General features: G+C 36.1%; 1 protein-coding gene across 4 annotated transcripts in view; it reads right to left on the bottom strand.

Annotated features, from left to right (window-relative positions):
- Positions 1-19,136, bottom strand: part of LOC124364673 (whirlin) — a 322,655-nt gene that overhangs the window by 19,794 nt on the left and 283,725 nt on the right. The gene's annotated exons all lie outside the window — the stretch shown is intronic.

Below are 19,136 nucleotides of genomic sequence, written 5' to 3'. Positions count from 1 at the left end.
GAGCCTGACAGTCGAGAAGGGGTTTTTGTATGGATGATTTAACCTTTATTAGTTTGTCTGACGGGTATTATTAGGTTTGTCAAGCTAATAAAAATATCACCTGAGAAATAACTTACCATTTCACATTTTTAACCTTTTTGATACCCTCCTATTTTTTACCATCGATTTCCTTTTTTAGAGAAATTCGTCTATCGATTTCTCAAAAAAAACTAGGTTGCATGCTTATACACACCAAATTAACCCTCGGCTCCTAAAATACGATTGTTTAAAGTTTTTTACCCACTTCATTATTGCAGACATTTGTAAAATGTATCTATTATTATGCAACGAAATTTTCTTGAACCTTGAGTTCAGTGTATAATTTTACAACAGACCTTAAATGTCACATGGAAATCTTCTTACGGAATTACTTTCCTTTAAATAGATCATAACTTCAATATGACAAATTTCAAAATCCCCCTAAAAATATCTCGACTCCGCAGCAATTCGTTTCTCAAAGTATGCTTATTGGTCGATAATAAAATAACACAGTTTTCAAAATATTGAATTATTGCACACATTTTTTTATGAGAGCTGCTTCTATATACCACGTAAAACAGTAGATAACTCAACTTCTTCGCAATGATACAAATACTTCTATGGTATGATAAAACTATTGATACTTATCTAAGAGGAAGAAACCAAAATGACTTAAAACATATGAATACTATCACTAACATTTTAAACTCTATTAGTAATGGTTCTGTTCATTACTCTAATAAAATACATTTATTACTGAGTGGTATTTTCAATAATGAAGAGCCGCTGGGAATGTAATAATAACGTAAAACCAAACTTGTTGTGAAGGAGACATTTTAGAAATGTATTTGAATTGTCACCGTTATATACTCTAACACAGCTCTTCCTATATTGACAATACAACTCAGCATGCTACGAGTATATGACTTAAACGGATGATATAACAAACTAATACTAACAACTATAAGACTACCAACAGACTACAATTCTAATGTGTAATTCTGGAAACGTAAGTGTACGTGTTCTACTGGGAAGCTCTTAGATATAATATACCAGTCTATTGTAAAAGTTATGTTGGTTTTTTTATGAAATTGTGAAGTTTAAAAATTGTGTTGGTTTCCCAATAAGAAACTTAGGTAGTGTCAAAGGGTTTGGGCTGGGATAATTTTTAAAACATGTTAAGTAGTTACAGCTTTTAAGGTAATTACCTTTAAGACAGATAATGTACATGTTTTAATCACTCCACGAATAATCAGATACATTTAAAGTAATAAATGAGTAATTTTTAAATGTCCAAAAAAGGCGCTAAATATAAATTTGTGAGTCTTAAAAATGTGTACATAGTAAGACCTTAGAGAAGGACATGTTTTAGTTATTGATTTATTATTCAAGAGAATTAAATGTCTTAATAAAATATAATTTAAGAAAAAAAACAATTTTAAGAAAAAATTTTTTCTTAAAGATGTAAAAGATGTTATGAATAAAAAGATGCTATTCCCTGAAAAGATCTTTCATATTCATACTGTTAAAATGCATATCATTTTCTTCAAAAGTTTCTCTTTAGTCCTGGTTATAATACGCACCTTAAATCAGCATCAAATTCCGTATGTAATTATATAAAAAAAACATTTTTCCATTTTCCAGGCTTCTTGTATCTTGAAGTGATGTGGCCTAAATTTTAGTTACAAAAGAATTACAGCGAAAAGTGACTGCATCATATTAGTAATTATTATGATTTACAAAATTCCCTGGAATTATATCACGGTACGATTGTGTATCCACTTCGTTGTGAGTGCAAACAATGTGTTTAAAATGTAATAAATATCTCAATATCCGAAGATACTCTTTTCTATAATGAACCATTAAACAATGATTGCCTTATACCATTAATCAAGTTATACACCTTATTACGTTACATATTATTGCGCAATTAAACGATGTGGATTACTACGTAAGCTCGTTCAAAAGTTATAATATAATATATTTAATAAAACAATTTCATGACAATTGTTAAAAATCTGGACTTTTACATCTCCTGATTCATTGAACATTTTGTTCATATGTTTTAAATAGTGAAAGAAAAACTGTTAAGTGTTGAATGACATGATATGGGTGAAACGCAAGTAAATTATAAATATTTAATAAGTTTACTGTTTATATAAGAACGTTTTAAAAAATAACTAATCTGTGTGTTTTTATAGTTTAACAACTTAACGTTTTCTATCTTATTGGTAAAATTTTCAAAATGAAAGCATAAAATAATTGTATCTAATAATATTATAATTTTACTGTTCATTTAAATATCATGTTTATTTTAAATCCAATTTAAACCATATAAATATACAGGGTGGGGCAGGGAAACATCCCTACTTTCGAGGTGGCATTGTGAGTAGTGGGGACATGTTGGAGGAGTGGGGGTAGGTTCGAATGACGCTGTGGCCACGGAATTTTCCGATAGTAGCGCTGTCAGTTGTAGACATGGCTTGGTCGAATGAGCAACGCGCTTTTGCTGTCGAGACGTATTTTTCTCAGAATAAGTCTATTGTTGCAGTGCAGCGTGCGCTGCGAACTCGTTATCGGATTCCCGCTCGCAACCCTGTTCCTGACCGCAAATCCATTTTGTTGTGGGTGGAAAACTTCCGTGCATGTGGTAGTGTAGTGAAAAAGAGAGTTGGGGCTCGGAGAACTGTCCGAACTCCAGAAAACATTGACCGTGTCAGAAGATCGATCTTGCAGTCTCCTAAGCGTTCTGCCCGCAAGCATGCATCCGCCCTTGCATTGTCTAATCGCACTGTGCGTCGTATTCTCCACGAAGAACTCCACTTCCATCCATACAAGATGGTCATCGTTCAAGAACTCACACAACGGGACTGGCAACAACGAGTACAGGCATGTGAAACTTTAATTGCTGACTTGCCTCATGATGCACGAGTTTTGTTTAGTGACGAAGCGCACTTCCACATTTCTGGAGTTGTTAATAAGCAGAATGTGCGTTATTGGAGTGGTGCAAACCCTAGGGTAGTTCATGAGAGGCCTCTACACAGTGAAAAAGTGACTGGTGTGCAATCAGCAGTGAAGGCATAATTGGGCCTTATTTCTTCGAGGAGGACAATCGTTGTGTTACCATCAATTCCGAGCGGTATGTAAACATGCTCCAACAATTTCTTGCACCACAATTGCAACAGAATAATTTTGGAGTAGTGTGGTTTCAGCAGGATGGTGCCACAGCCCATACTGCTAGACATTCGATGGCTGTTTTGAGGGAAATGTTCCCCGGGCGATTAATCTCCCGGTATGGTGACATTCCATGGCCTGCGCGCTCGCCGGATTTAACTCCGTGTGATTACTTTTTATGGGGATACCTCAAGAGTGAAGTGTTTAAACATCGACCCAGAACCCTACAAGACTTGAAGGATGCAATTCGCGTTGAAGTTGCCCGCATTCCACAACAAATGCTTCGCAGAGTTATGCAGAACTTCAGAACCAGACTAGATCAGTGTGTTGACAATGAGGGACATCACTTGAATGATGTATTGTTTAAAACAAAGTAAGAATTAACTTCCATCTGTACCCTTTTGATGCCACAATAAAGTTTTGTTCTAACACTTTTCGTTTTTTTTAATTTACCTTCAAAGTTAGGGATACTTCCCTGCCCCACCCTGTAGTTGCTAAAATTGGTTTCACAGTATTTTTATTTCTTAAAGATTGGATTCCAGGCTACGTATTTAGTTTCAAATCACAAGAATCACGTCAAACGACTACCTTGGATTTACCAACAAATTATATCTGATAAATCAATTTATTATTGTATATTAAATACAAGCATTATATTTATAAGTCCTAATACTAATGTAAACTCCTACAAAAAGAAATTGTTCTTATGGAGAGTATTTAATGGAAACTTCTGTTTACTGTAAAAGTCTAAAAGCTGCAACTATCAGTTGTGTTCCACTACAACCGAAGAAAACGCCTACTGATTACTAAGCCAAACGCACCACTGGTGACGAAATCAGGTTAGACGCGGCAAACATAATAATGGATCATTAGGTTCAGAACACTGTTCTGTATTTCTATGGAGGAAAGAAAATAGGTGCCATTAGTTAGGGGATCATTTACATGTTGAAACCTTGAGAGTCACGACGGAAGGCTGTTTACAAATTCGCTGTAGGGTCAGGCTGGAGCTTTCCGTCCTATGAGGATTATACTTAAAAACCGATCATCCGTGGGGAGTTCAAAAGTATTGAAATGCTGAGCTGTCTGAGCTGATAACTCGGGCTGACTAAGTCTAAGATTTGGTATGTACTAAGATGATAGATAAGGGGAAACTATTATATCTCACTAACTTCAACTCCTTTGTTTACGTGTTATTAACGACAGAAGGTTTGACAGAATAACAGGATTTCGGACTTTTGCAATCGTTATATGTTACAAAAGGTATAACACAACGTTTCGAGGATTGGAATATATCCTCTTCGTCAGGCGGGGGAGGTATTAATACGTAAAAAAATAAAGAACACAAAGAAGAAAACAAGGGAGAGAAAAGGGTTTGAACGTATCCAAAAGCTGTTCAGGCGTTGTCACTGCAGAGAATGCAAGTCACGAGTACGTGAATCACAATCACATATCTCACCAGCACGGATGAAAGTGGGATACTAACACGCACTAGCAGCTACACTGCTACACTACACTAAAAGCAGCTTTTGGGTACGATTGAACCCTTTTCTTTCCCTTTTTTCTTTTTTCTGTTCTTTATTTTTCTATGCACTAATTCATCCCCCACTTGACGAAGAGGATAGATTTCAATACTCGAAACTTTGCGTTGTACCTTTTGTAACTTCAACTCAAGGGAAAGTGTTTTATATCTCTAGTCCTTTAAGTAGGTCCTTTAAGTAGTCTATATACTCGTATTAACAGAAGATAAAAGAATGATGCTAATAATCAATTATATTATATTTGATAATTATTCTATAGTCTATCAGAGCTATACAAGAGACCTAGTCTTACACCTATACATAATATAAAATGCATGTGACTGATTTATTTTATCAAAATGTTGTAAATTCTTAATGACCCATTCACCTTACGGAAAATTCAATTGTATTTTCAGTAAACAATTCTAAAGATAAATCCCTCTACGTACATATATTGTTATTTTTAATTTCAGCATGAAAAGTATATGCACTGTATTAGAAACAACTCGTCATGGAACATCAATAATAACATACATAGATAACATGTGTTCTATCTGGCTTAGTTTAGAAGTACATTGTCAATATATGTATTTGTAGAAAAAGTATAGTCAAAATTCTGCTCACATCTAAGTAGAATAATCCATATTCGTTCTGTACAATAAAAATATAAAGAAATCGATTAATTGTTATCTTCCGACTGAAAACGTTTAAAAAACACTCCACTTGTGAATGGTATAATTGTTTACCAAGGTAGTTTGAAATTGAAAACTACATAGAAATTAATATAAAAAAATGAGCAGTGTATTTACATAAAAGTCCTAAATATATTTAATTTATTATTTTTAAACATCAATTTGTAAATAGCTTTAAATGGTACCTATAATTTTGAGTAATGCACCAATGAATTTATGATGAAACCAGAAACACCATTGCATTTGCCTAACATTGCCTACATATTATGTATTGTGACATTCTTTTGTTAAATTTGTAGAATTCTGAAATGTAACTTAGAAAATGTTAAGCAGCTGTCACTTTGAAAAGGTTACCTGCAGTAAGTAATATTTTGCATGATTGTAAAACTCATTACGACAGATATTTCTGCCGAGTTTCATGAATGTATCTTAAACCATTCATGAGATTATATTATTTCCAAAAAACACACATACAGACGGACAACATATAAACTAAGCCAGATAGGGCACATGCTATAATGTATTGTTTGTTAGTTATTGCCTGCTGAACAACGTAGTAAAGTTTGATCAAATGGTTGCAATACACTGTATTGCAGACTTGGATGAACAAGAACATACAAATCATACCCAATACCCAGATCATATGTACTAAAATATATAATTTAAATGTGTATTTAAAATAAATTTGTTTTTTAAATCAAAACAGTATGTATAAAATAATATTTAATACGCTAATTCTAAAATGTAACCTTTTCGACTGATAACTCGAGCAAAGGTGGATAATTTTCCAGGTATCCCTTGCTTGGACTTAACATATAAAGCTAAGTTATACATTTAAATCTACACAAAAGCGTCAATAATTTGTGTTAGTCGTTTACCAACGGCTATCAAACTTGACACAAACTTCGGTTTAATCGCGTCTTCGTGGTTATTCCAACGTGTTTTTAGACCTATTAGCTGAATCTTACTACCCATAATGACATTTTCAATATGTTTATGCAAAGATCTGGTTTTAATACTAACATTCTAATTGAAATAACTCATTATAACTTAACGTATTTATGGAGAAAAATCATTATTTAGTTCCCAAAAGGCTTTTTAGGTGTATGTATATATCCTTTGCTAGTGGCGACTTCACTCAGAAACTAAATACATATTGTTACATCATTTTTTTATAGATACTATTTCTATATTGTGAGTTTAGCTACAGTTCACCTATTTGATTCACAATGTCACATATTTGATTCTTCGTGTTCGTCTGAAGAGATCCAAAAACTTCGCTAGAAGTTCAAAACGAACTCGTTACATCAAACATTTTTGTGCGCCTGATGAACACTCATGTTGGAAAATGTCTTATCATGGAATAACTTTGTAGCTACAGTTTTTTTTAGTAAATGTTTGAACCAACACGCCCTTTTCAAGAGTCTGACAGACCACTTTTGTGCTGAGTAACTTCATTTCCCACCTGAGGATGAGATACAGTTTTAGTACTATTTTCATTTGCTCAGCCTTAGCGAAACCTATCACTTTAGGAACTGGAAAATTTTATTCTGTATCACACGATATCTCGAGTACAAAGTGGTCTTTAGATTTGAAATTTCGCATGAAGTTTCATTCTATATAGGCTAGAATTTTCTCCGCATGGCATCTCAATAATGGGCTGCAGGCTTACAATTTTACATACGTTCTCATCGAAGCCTGTTACATGACAAGTGGTGTAGAGTACTTTTACCGTGTTATCTTATCTTCGTATTCCAGTTACGTTGTAATCATAAAAGTGACAAGTACTTGTAACAATCCAGTTATCTTCTTGTTTAGTTAGTTTTGATAGATATATTTAGTGGCACATTGGTGTAATAAATTAAACCTCAGCTGTTGGATCCAGATCAAATTGTATCGCAATTTCTAAGAGGATTTTTGTAGTCGAGTTGACTTACAATACGTTATAATTTCAACTAGAACACTGAGATATATCGGTAAGCAGTTTTTCTACAGAGAAATACGTTGCACACAGGAGCTAACGGGGTTCGCAAATTTATAGTGTTATCGTGCACATGATTTCCGGCTTTGGGATAAATAACTTCCGGCCGATAGAGTCGAGATGTGAGTTCCACATACTTCCCCTCCTAACCACCTTTACTCGACATATTCTCCCTCCTTCGGTGTTACTTGGGGTTTAGTTCGGTAGATGAACATAATATAAACTTAAGATATTCCTTTTACATATGATCAGCGGAACGAGTTAAAGTAAAAAAAATTGAAATATAACCTTACATTATGATTAAATGATTACAAAATTTGTTTAGTTCTACCAGTTATCTCTATTTGTTTAAAAATCAATGCTTTGTAATTATGGTATACAACAATTCACGTACGTAAAAAAGGAGAACTATATATCAAGAATAAGGGTGATAATTTGTTAACTGAATAAATTTATAACAATAGAATAAACATGTTCATTTACAGAAATGCCACGTCGGAACAACTGATACCTCTCAACTGACTATAATGTTTGTTGCTCCTGGCTTCTGCAAATGTACCTTTAAATTGGTTGTCCTCGCTTATGCGTTGACGGATTTCGCTGAAGTTTGTGACGCCCTTTTCTGAACACCCTGTATATATAAACTCTTAAAAACACCGTTTTCTTTAGAGGTTAGTATAAGTTTCATGCTTGTGTGGTATGATGTAACATCCGTAATAGTTCAGTGTATTTCTTAATAATTTGGTAATAAAATATTTTAAATTAATCACTACTACATATTCATTAAGTAAAACTACCGTATCTTGTCGAAATAAAACAATTTTACTTTAGAACGGTTAATACTTTAACGGTTAACAGTTAATAAATCCTTGTATTATATTATTTGCTAATTATAGGGAGATTTTGATTACAGTCTAAGGTTAGTAGTGCTTGAAATATAGCCTATCTTTACTAATCAGATTACATCTACACCTAGATGAAATAGACGTTGTGAAGATGTTTAGATGATTTTGTTTGTTTTTTATTGATGTTGTTAACGCAAGTTGGCATAAAAAGAAGTTTTATAGATTACACGGGAGTCCTCTTGGTTTGCAGTTCAAATAAAATCTAATAATTGTTAATAGTTACCAAGAACGTTGGCAGGAAACGATTTGGGGAGGTCCAGACAACTTCCCGTAGTGGACAGAAAGTAAGGCTCCATTTTGTTTCTTAAAACAGTTCTTGACCTGTTTCTTTGTTGAGAACGATCTTTCAGCAGTACATGTCAGTAATATTGAATTCTTTAAATAATAATATTCGTTTACTAAAAAAGTAATTGAACATTTGGGAGATCCAGACCCCTTGGACCTCCTTACTGAATACGTTCTTGATAGTTACTTTATTAACCAGTAGATCCTAGCTAGTAGCAAGGCCTCGTTTGTTCACCACCCATTACCAATGGTGCTTTTCCGTACTGGACAATAGAGTAGTAGGCCTATAGCGGGTACTGTGATTATCGCACTGTAACCAAGTCAAAGCAACGTCAAGCGTGGTTGCTGCTTGGATGGAATTCTTTCCTTGGTGGTGGTTCAGACGTCACCTTTAGGCCGTTGGTCTGCAGGTTAAGTGTCAAATAGAGCTTTTAACTTCGCCTGGTGATATAAGACATTGTTTACCTTATGTTAACAAAGACGATTCGAATCCACACGTCTCACTAGGACCAGTAAACGATGTACCACGAATGGTAGTTTCTAGATCTGGCAGTCAGATCGCGATGTTAACAGTGTTACAGAGGGACTGCTGTGTTACGTATTATCTGTGCTCATTACTATTAATTCAGACACCCTCAAACAATGTTCATCATAAATGAACTCTAGGCTGGATTCTCTCTCCAGGAAGTGATGTATTACCAACATAACAGTGAGATGTTTACAAAATATCGTATCCGGATGGGAACAGCTATCGCTGGGTCAGCTGAGCGGGACTGCCACACACGCATGCCGCACGGTCATTACTGTGACAGAATACTCTTGTGTCTGCGGATTCCACACATAACCTACATTCCCACATTGTCATGGCTTAGCTGTGACGGGGGAAGCCGTTCAAGTCACCGTAATTTATTGTAACGTCTGCACGTACGTTACTAGCCTGTATAGTTCACACCAAGCCTTGGTGTAAACATTTTGCTGTCTCGCAGCACTCTACTTGAACATAACACCTACATTATCAAAAATATGCTTTGAACCAGGTGTAAAAAGTAAGGTTATCCACTGTACCAATATGTGTTGAAGTGACTTCTTCTTTTGGCGGGCTATGGGTATATGTTTTCCACGAGGGAAAAACTTTCGTTTCGCGTCACGGAACGTCATGCATCACGTATATTCGCTCTGTAGCCGCTAAGGGCGGCCATTTTGATGTCAGTGCGTTAGTACGTAATTTTACAGAAAAACTTTAGTAGTGACTATAATCTGTGTTCGCAAAACAAGTTAAACATATTTGAAATAAAGGTACTGGAAAGTTAATTACAGAATTTTAGCAAACAAACAATGTCATGAATTTACGTGTGGAGAAGAATTGTGATTTTTATTGCTCAAAACATCAATATTTCACTTGCGATTGCGCAGCTAATTTAAATAAACTACGTTATGATTAATGTAATCCTGTCTTTAAATCATTGAAGATCTTTGTACTATGTGGAAAATAGTGAAAGAAACAATCTGTTACGGTTTGAACACAACATATTAATATACTAACTGAAAACAGTGAAATAGTAAATTAAATAACTTTTTCAATAACGCGAAACTAACTTCTCAGGACAATAAATTAAAACCCCATAACTGTAGTCGTCCATTACTATTTGTCCAATTTGTTTGTTATGTTTTGGTCGCATAGCTGGCAACAAGAAGGCTGATAAAAATGTTTGTCTTTTCATTCGAACATACCGTAATGCCATTTTGTATATCTTAAATATTACGGTACTATAGTACTTTAATGGAAGTACACTTAAAGTATTCTTTCATGAGAACGTAATAAACTACGGATGGTTGTAATTCTATCAGTATAACAATAGTATGTCTATATTTACAGGTAGTACATACTCGTATTTAACGTGGAATTACGGTAAAGGTTAGAGATTTTCGTTAAATATATTACAAAGTTTAAAAAGTTCTAGTTGTACCAGGCGAACTTTAGATCAAGAAGCCCTCTCTAAGACAACCTGGAGATAATGGTTTAAGCATGACCATCAAAGGCCAGTAGGTGGGCTACTTGCAAGGACAGGATCGCTCAGCGGTCACCCATCCAAGCAGCAGCCACGCTCGACGTTACTTGACTCGGTCATCTTGCGATAACCACTATACCCACTACACTGGGCCCCCGTACTTTAGGAGGATGATTAAGTAAGAGGGAATAATAGAATATAATGCCAACAAACTGGAATGATATAATTACAAGAGACTAGAAGCAGAAAGGGAGGTCGTGAAATATGATACTTTCATATGTTATAGCCTCTCAAAAGATGATCTGCTCCAGAACTATATACTATATAGACGGTGCTAAATCAGTGATCGAGTTTGAAGGAGAAGAATCACCCACAACCGATGACCCCGGGATGAGTCGGCACTGGTTAATGAAAGAACCGTAATACAAATAAACAAGCGTTTTATTTTCTCGATAGAGATCTAAATTGGCTGAGGCTGCGCGGCATGGCGCGGTGCTGGTGAGATTTACTACGAGAGGCAGGCTCCCACCCACCGCGGACCTCACCGGCGAGGCACAGCCTTCGTCTGAGCATGTTAGTGACCCGCGGGCACTTCCGAGGCTGAACCAGTACATCTGATAGATATAGTAATATTATCATTGTTACTACGAGAGGCAGGCTCCCACCCACCGCGGACCTCACCGGCGAGGCACAGCCTTGGTCTGAGCTTGTTAGTGAGCCTCGGGCACTTCCGAGGCTGAACCAGTACATCTGATAGATATAGTAATATTATCATTGTTACTACGAGAGGCAGGCTCCCACCCACCGCGGACCTCACCGGCGAGGCACAGCCTTCGTCTGAGCTTGTTAGTGACCCGCGGGCACTTCCGAGGCTGAACCAGTACATCTGATAGATATAGTAATATTATCATTGTTACTACGAGAGGCAGGCTCCCACCCACCGCGGACCTCACCGGCGAGGCACAGCCTTGGTCTGAGCTTGTTAGTGAGCCGCGAGCACTTCCGAGGCTGAACCAGTACATCTGATAGATATAGTAATATTATCATTGTTACTACGAAAGGCAGGTTCCCACCCACCGCGGACCTCACCGGCGAAGCACACGAGCTCCTCATGCAGCGGGTAAATGGGGTGATCGCAACCGGCGGTGAGAAAGAGTGGGGGCAGAGCCGAGCAGTACTGATAAATCCCGAAAATTCGTCGACTGGTCAGAGCCAAGCAGTGCCGACAAACCCTTAAATGCGGCTGATAGCGATCCCAGTTCGGAACGGTTCTGATTTCTATGATCTATTACGAATTAATGAGTCGTTTTATATTCGATCATATCTGCAAAACATAGAAATTATATCGAATTAATTATATTAATATTAATCTTTCTTTATGTCTGTTTGTTGGATATATCGAGAATGAAAAATAAGCTATAGACTTGAAATTGTGCATGCAACTTCGACCAAGCCTGATATGTGTCATGTGTCGTCTGGCGTATGCAATTATAATGCTGACCTGATCTATAGTACATGGCAATTATCAAATAATTTCTAACTAATAGTAATGTAACCTACAAATTATATTTATTTGATTAAGGCAGTTGGAAAATGCAATGAACCAAATTTAATGTTACAAAACAATTTTATTGGTTTACATTTTAATACAAAAGATGCAATTAAAAACAACTTCATTGTTGATTTTGTATTTTGGAGACCCTGAAGATCATTATTTAACTACTAAGCTAAGAACACAAGTTTCGAATCTTTTGAAAAGTTTAAATGTTTGCAAGCATGAATGCTTACAATCACATTTGAGTGACTAAGAAAATTAAAAAAAGTACAATTAAATTGAGAATTCACTTGTAAACAAACAAATTTCTAAATTTTGCGAGTAGGGCTCTTTTTAATCCTCCTTGATGTTTAATCCACCCTCGAATGTTTTCTAGCCACGCCACTGAATGTAACGAGGTTACTTTGTTATATTAGACTTCCTTACGTCTTTTTGGGTCTTTCGATACTCCGTTATATTGGTTTATTTGTATGTAGACAGGTAAGATTAATTGCCTGTCATTAATTACGTTGTAAAATCAAGGTTTGATGAAATAAATTTAATTGCGCTGCATCCTGCAGCATCCAGCTTTGAAAAAGTAATATATATGTATGTTGTACCAAATTACTGAAAGGTGTTTAACTCAGAGTAGAAGCTAAAAACACAGTGGTACATTTTAAGAGGTTTGTCAGATTAATTGCCTGCAATTTAATTGTGCTGCATCCTGCAACATGCAGCTTTGAAAATGTAATTTAAATATATGTATGCTGTACTAAACTACGGAAAGGGGTTTGAAAATACACTAATACATTTTAATAGGTTTGCCAGGTACTGAACTAAATTAAATTCAGAGAAGTACTGAGCGAGAACGCGCGGACTGCTCATTCCACTATTCCAATACACGGGCTATCTGTAGTTGGCAGGAGGGGCCCCTCCATCCCCACTCTTTCTATCCGCCGGTTGCGATCACCCCATTTACCCGCTGCATGAGGAGCTCGTGCGAGGCACAGCCTTGGTCTGAGCTTGGTAGTGAGCCGCGGGCACTTCCGAGGCTGAACCAGTACATCTAGGAGATAGTGTACAGGAATATACAATATTATCGTTGTTACTATGTCCAGAGGTTGGCAAACATACATTAAGAGTACATCATGGTTGGTGACTTGTGCGGATTACAAGATTGATGTGATGGGATACAAGAAGAGTAAGTAGAGCAGCTGGATGTACGGGTCGATCTGGTGACCATTTTTTTGGAATGAGTCCATGGTAGTATAAAGAAAAGATTGTGGCTGATTTTGGGCAGGGGGAGTTAGAGGCGAATAAAATTCTTAAGGTAACGAAGTCGGTTTTTGGTTTGAATAGTTTATATTAAATTTAAAAAATATGTTGGTCATAGAACCAAACCGAAGTACTGCAATGTGTAAGAGTCCTTTATATTATTTATAAATATAATTTCTCAGGAAAAAACTATTTAAAAAATTATTGTTTTAAAATATTTTCTTTTCTTCGATTATACCTTATTTGACAATATACTTTTCTTGAGTCATAAATCATTAAAAACATGCCACTCTCTGAAGCAGTAACCCAAGCTATTGTATAAAATTTAAATTTCTGTCCTAAGCAGTTTTTTATTTGGGCCAGAGTAAAACTTTCCAACTGATTTAAAGGGTAAAATATCTGGAGATCTCGTAGAGTTGCCAAAAACCTATTTTATGCTTTTTTTTGTCGTCACGAAAACTATCTTAATGAGGGTAAGACTTGAAAATGAAAAACATACCAATACAAAATTTACTGATCGCCTGAAATGTTTACATTTAGCTGGAGTAGCTGACAAAGTTTGGGATACGAATTTGGTAGGAAGATATTGACTGCCAAAAGTTACCCACGAGGAGAGAGTAAAAGAAGACCAACAGTTACTTACACACATGCGAGCATAAAGAATAACTGCATGGCTATGGCATAAGACTGTATAAATAATTTTAGTGGAAATGAGAAACAGCATTAATTTATTATAGTTTCCTACTGATTTCAACTTGGATTGTTGTTAATATCAGACCCAATGAAATAAATCAACAAATTAAACCTACGTCAATATTGTAGATACAAAACACACCAAGGAGCGCTATGCCATACCGTAGACAGCACGAACGTCGGACTGTTGGGCAATATCAGGTTTCAAGAACGTGAAGAAAGGCATTTTTACTGCTCATTGTGGAGACACTTTGAACAGTCTACGGAAAAGGAGAGCTATGCCGTACCGTAGACGGCGTTAACGTCGGACTGTTGGGCAATATCAGGTTTCAGGACCGTTAAGAAAGGCATTTCTACAGCTCACTGTGGAGACATTTGAGGAAAAGGCTGGGGTACAGGAGAGCTATGCCGTACCGTAGACGGCGTTAACGACGGACTGTTGGGCAATATCAGGTTTCAGGACCGTTAAGAAAGGCATTTTTACAGCTCATTGTGGAGACACTTGAGGAACAGGCTGGGGTAAAGGAGAGCTATGCCGTACCGTAGACAGCGTTAACGACGGACTGTTGGGCAATATCAGGTTTCAGGACCGTTAAGAAAGGCATTTCTACAGCTCATTGTGGAGACATTTGAGGAAAAGGCTGGGGTACAGGAGAGCTATGCCATACCGTAGAAAGCACTAACGGCGGGACTATTGGGCAATCAATATCAGGTTTCAGGACCGTTAAGAAAGGCATTTTTACAGCTCATTGTGGAGACACTTGAGGAAAACGCTGGGGTACAGGAGAGCTATGCCGTACCGTAGACAGCGTTAACGACGGACTGTTGGGCAAAATCAGGTTTCAGGACCGTTAAGAAAGGCATTTCTACAGCTCATTGTGGAGACATTTGAGGAAAAGGCTGGGGTACAGGAGAGCTATGCCATACCGTAGAAAGCACTAACGGCGGGACTATTGGGCAATCAATATCAGGTTTCAGGACCGTTAAGAAAGGCATTTTTACAGCTCATTGTGGAGACACTTGAGGAAAAGGCTGCGGTACAGGAGAGCTATGCCGTACCGTAGAGAGCACTAACGTCGGGTCTATTGGGCAATATCAGGTTTCAGGACCGTTAAGAAAGGCATTTTTACAGCTCATTGTGGAGACACTTGAGGAACTGGCTGGGGTAAAGGAGCTCTATGACTCATACGACCTTCTGGAAGACATTTAGTCACGGATGGTGAGCAAACCTTGGACACACGAGCATTACTTCCTACTGTAACGGAAGATACGTGTTTCTCGCCCTTTCGAAGTCGCTTGCATTAAAATACGTTCAGAGTCTTGTAATTTTATAATGCACACAAACAATTCTGATATTTCCGTAAGACCTAAAAATATGTCAACGAGGATACATTCATGAGTAACCAGAGCCGTCCCAGTGCCAGCTAACAGGTTTCTGTCTTCCTTATCTGGCGTACAGTTTTATTAAATGTACCCATGTGTTGACACTATGTTGATACTAATGAGCAACTGCACTATTGAAAAGACCCTTATAAATTATCAAAAATAAAACTGCTACCACTTTTATAATGTAAATTTGCATAACTGTATCTGAATGTAGCAGTAACCCCTTATTTATAGAATCTTAATCGGATGTAATAGTGTTGGTAATACTCATTGGTTTTCAATTTTGTCAACATTTGACTTGTAAACAAGATTTGAGATGATAAGACGAGTTTCTGCCTCTCATTGGTTTTCAATTTTGTCAACATTATGTGTACACTTACTCATTTAATATTCTCGCACTTTGCAAAAAAACGCTATTGGGTGATTTTATACTCGCATCTTGTTAACAAGACGAGTATAATAGACAAGATTTGAGGTAATGCACGTCCAATATATTTCTGCCTTATAAACAATGCTATTGGCTATTTTACACCCAAATCTCGTAAACAAGATTTGAGATGATAAGACGAGTTTCTGCCTCTCATTGGTTTTCAATTTTGTCAACATTATGTGTACACTTACTCATTCTCGCACTTTGCAAAAAAAACGCTATTGGGTGATTTTATACTCGCATCTTGTTAACAAGACGAGTATAATAGACAAGATTTGAGGTAATGCACGTCCAATATATTTCTGCCTTATAAACAATGCTATTGGCTATTTTACACCCAAATCTCGTAAACAAGATTTGAGATGATAAGACGAGTTTCTGCCTCTCATTGGTTTTCAATTTTGTCAACATTATGTGTACACTTACTCATTTAATATTCTCTCACTTTGCAAAAAAAACGCTATTGGGTGATTTTATACTCGCATCTTGTTAACAAGACGAGTATAATAGACAAGATTTGAGGTAATGCACGTCCAATATATTTCTGCCTTATAAACAATGCTATTGGCTATTTTACACCCAAATCTCGTAAACAAGATTTGAGATGATAAGACGAGTTTCTGCCTCTCATTGGTTTTCAATTTTGTCAACATTATGTGTACACTTACTCATTTAATATTCTCGCACTTTGCAAAAAAAACGCTATTGGGTGATTTTATACTCGCATCTTGTTAACAAGACGAGTATAATAGACAAGATTTGAGGTAATGCACGTCCAATATATTTCTGCCTTATAAACAATGCTATTGGCTATTTTATACCCAAATCTCGTAAACAAGATTTGAGATGATAAGACGAGTTTCTGCCTCTCATTGGTTTTCAATTTTGTCAACATTATGTGTACACTTACTCATTTAATATTCTCGCACTTTGCAAAAAAAAACGCTATTGGGTGATTTTATACTCGCATCTTGTTAACAAGACGAGTATAATAGACAAGATTTGAGGTAATGCACGTCCAATATATTTCTGCCTTATAAACAATGCTATTGGCTATTTTACACCCAAATCTCGTAAACAAGATTTGAGATGATAAGACGAGTTTCTGCCTCTCATTGGTTTTCAATTTTGTCAACATTATGTGTACACTTACTCATTTAATATTCTCGCACTTTGCAAAAAAACGCTATTGGGTGATTTTATACTCGCATCTTGTTAACAAGACGATTTGAGATGATAAGACGAGTTTCTGCCTCTTCGGCTTGTATACCCCGTCTTGTAAACAAGGCAATTGGCTGATTTTATACTCACATCTTGTAAACAAGATTTGAGGTGATAAGGCGAGTTTCTTCCTGAACGGCTTGAATATTCTTGTCTTGTACGCAAGGCTAAAAAGTAAAGATGTTTTATTTTACCAGGCGAAGTAAGGAGACAGAATCGCTCAGCTGTCACCCATCCAAGCAGCAGCGTCGCTCGACGTTGCTTTGCGATAACCGCCGTACTCGCTACACTGCGCCATTGGTTGTATACTCTTGTCTTGTAAACAAGGCCATTGGCTGATTTTATACTCACATCTTATAAACAAGACTTGAGGTGATAAAACGTCATATATACCCCTGTCTTGTAAATAAGGCTATTAGGTGATTTTTCACTCGGATCTTGTGAACAAGACTTCGTTTATCTGCCTACTCGTCCATTATATACGCATTTTGTAAACTAGTCTTTTTTTGTATACTACACTCGTATTTTGTAAACAAAACTAAAACATGAAATCGAATGATTGCTGAAGTTTTATACAACTTATATTTGATATGCTACTTGACCTGTGTTCCCATTCAAACATTTCCTCTAACCCATCGGGAGCCGTACCACTGGGAGTGTAGCATTCCACTAAATACGCGTTATACTAGCTTTTCATGTACACCAACATGTACAGTTTCGTACCCCTTTACAAAACAAATATAATGATTATAATAATATGAAGCCGCCCAGAGACTTATTAGACACTCTGTACAACACTACCATTGTTCCTGAAGCTTTTATCATTTTTAATCCTAATAATTTAATTTAATGTTGATAGGCTATACTTATGGATAAATCGCAAAGGGCAGTCGTTTACAATGTGCTCCATTGTCTGAGAGTTTGCGCCACAATCACACGTCTGGTCGTCAGAAATACCCCATAATGAAGAGGAATAATCCGATATGATAGCCTATTATTATAAAACATTAATATGCAATAACTTTCTTCTTAATTAACAACAGTTCATTAAGCACACGTTAATAAAATATAAATAAATCATTTGGCGTTTTAAATTTTATAACTGAATTTGGAAAACTTTTAATAGACTAGCAGTGTTATTATGCTTGAAGGTTCGGAAAACGTAAATATTTAAGAAATACATGGAGATGAAAAGAGAGTAATTATGGAACTGCACATCATTTTTGATAAGTTCAAATGCCTTTTCGAACGATTATTCTCAAACGTGAAGCAATCTAAAGGCTGTAATTTCCCAAGGCCTTTGCTCGCGCAAAGCGGGACGTGATTTTCCTTTGTGTCGCGATATCGAATATTAAATATCAATAAATCCCACGTTCCGACGTAAGGATTGCAGTTTATTGAGTTGTTCTTTAAGCAATATTCCGTTCAGTACGATCGAGTTTTGGAATGTATACTAACCATATAAGGGAGAAATATTTGTTACATTTACGTTTATAAGAGTATGTGAGAGTGAGAATTTTAATATTACGAGTCTGCATGGGTATGTAAATAATATGTGTACTATTTATCTAAATTTGTATTTTTGCAAGTCTGTTTGCTAATTTTGATTTCAATTTGTGTCCTTCGGTCACTTTTTAATGTAAGTAAAAATTCTGATAATTTTACGCTATTTTGGAAATGGCATTGTTCTGTATTTTATTTTATATTGTATTTGTTTTAATATTTACAATTTTGTAACGAACCTTTCTGCTTTTCATTGTACAGTCAATAGTGATTCTTTGATTGTATTGTGAGTTATAATAATACTTAAAAATATACAATTAAACACAATTAATTGCACAAATTTTTAGTTATTTATTAATTACTATTTTTTCAGCCACAGGCTGTTTTCTTTCAGATAGTTTCCAATTTTGATTTACTAGTATGGTTTTGAACTGATAACGAATGTATTTTCTTCTGTTTGCTAATTGCCATTCATTATTATACTATATATTTTAAAGTGACAGCAACCCCAAA

This window comes from Homalodisca vitripennis, chromosome 6 (genome assembly GCF_021130785.1).
Source record: "Homalodisca vitripennis isolate AUS2020 chromosome 6, UT_GWSS_2.1, whole genome shotgun sequence".
Taxonomy (NCBI): Eukaryota; Metazoa; Arthropoda; class Insecta; order Hemiptera; family Cicadellidae; genus Homalodisca; species Homalodisca vitripennis.
This window is presented reverse-complemented; position numbering and strand designations above follow the sequence as displayed.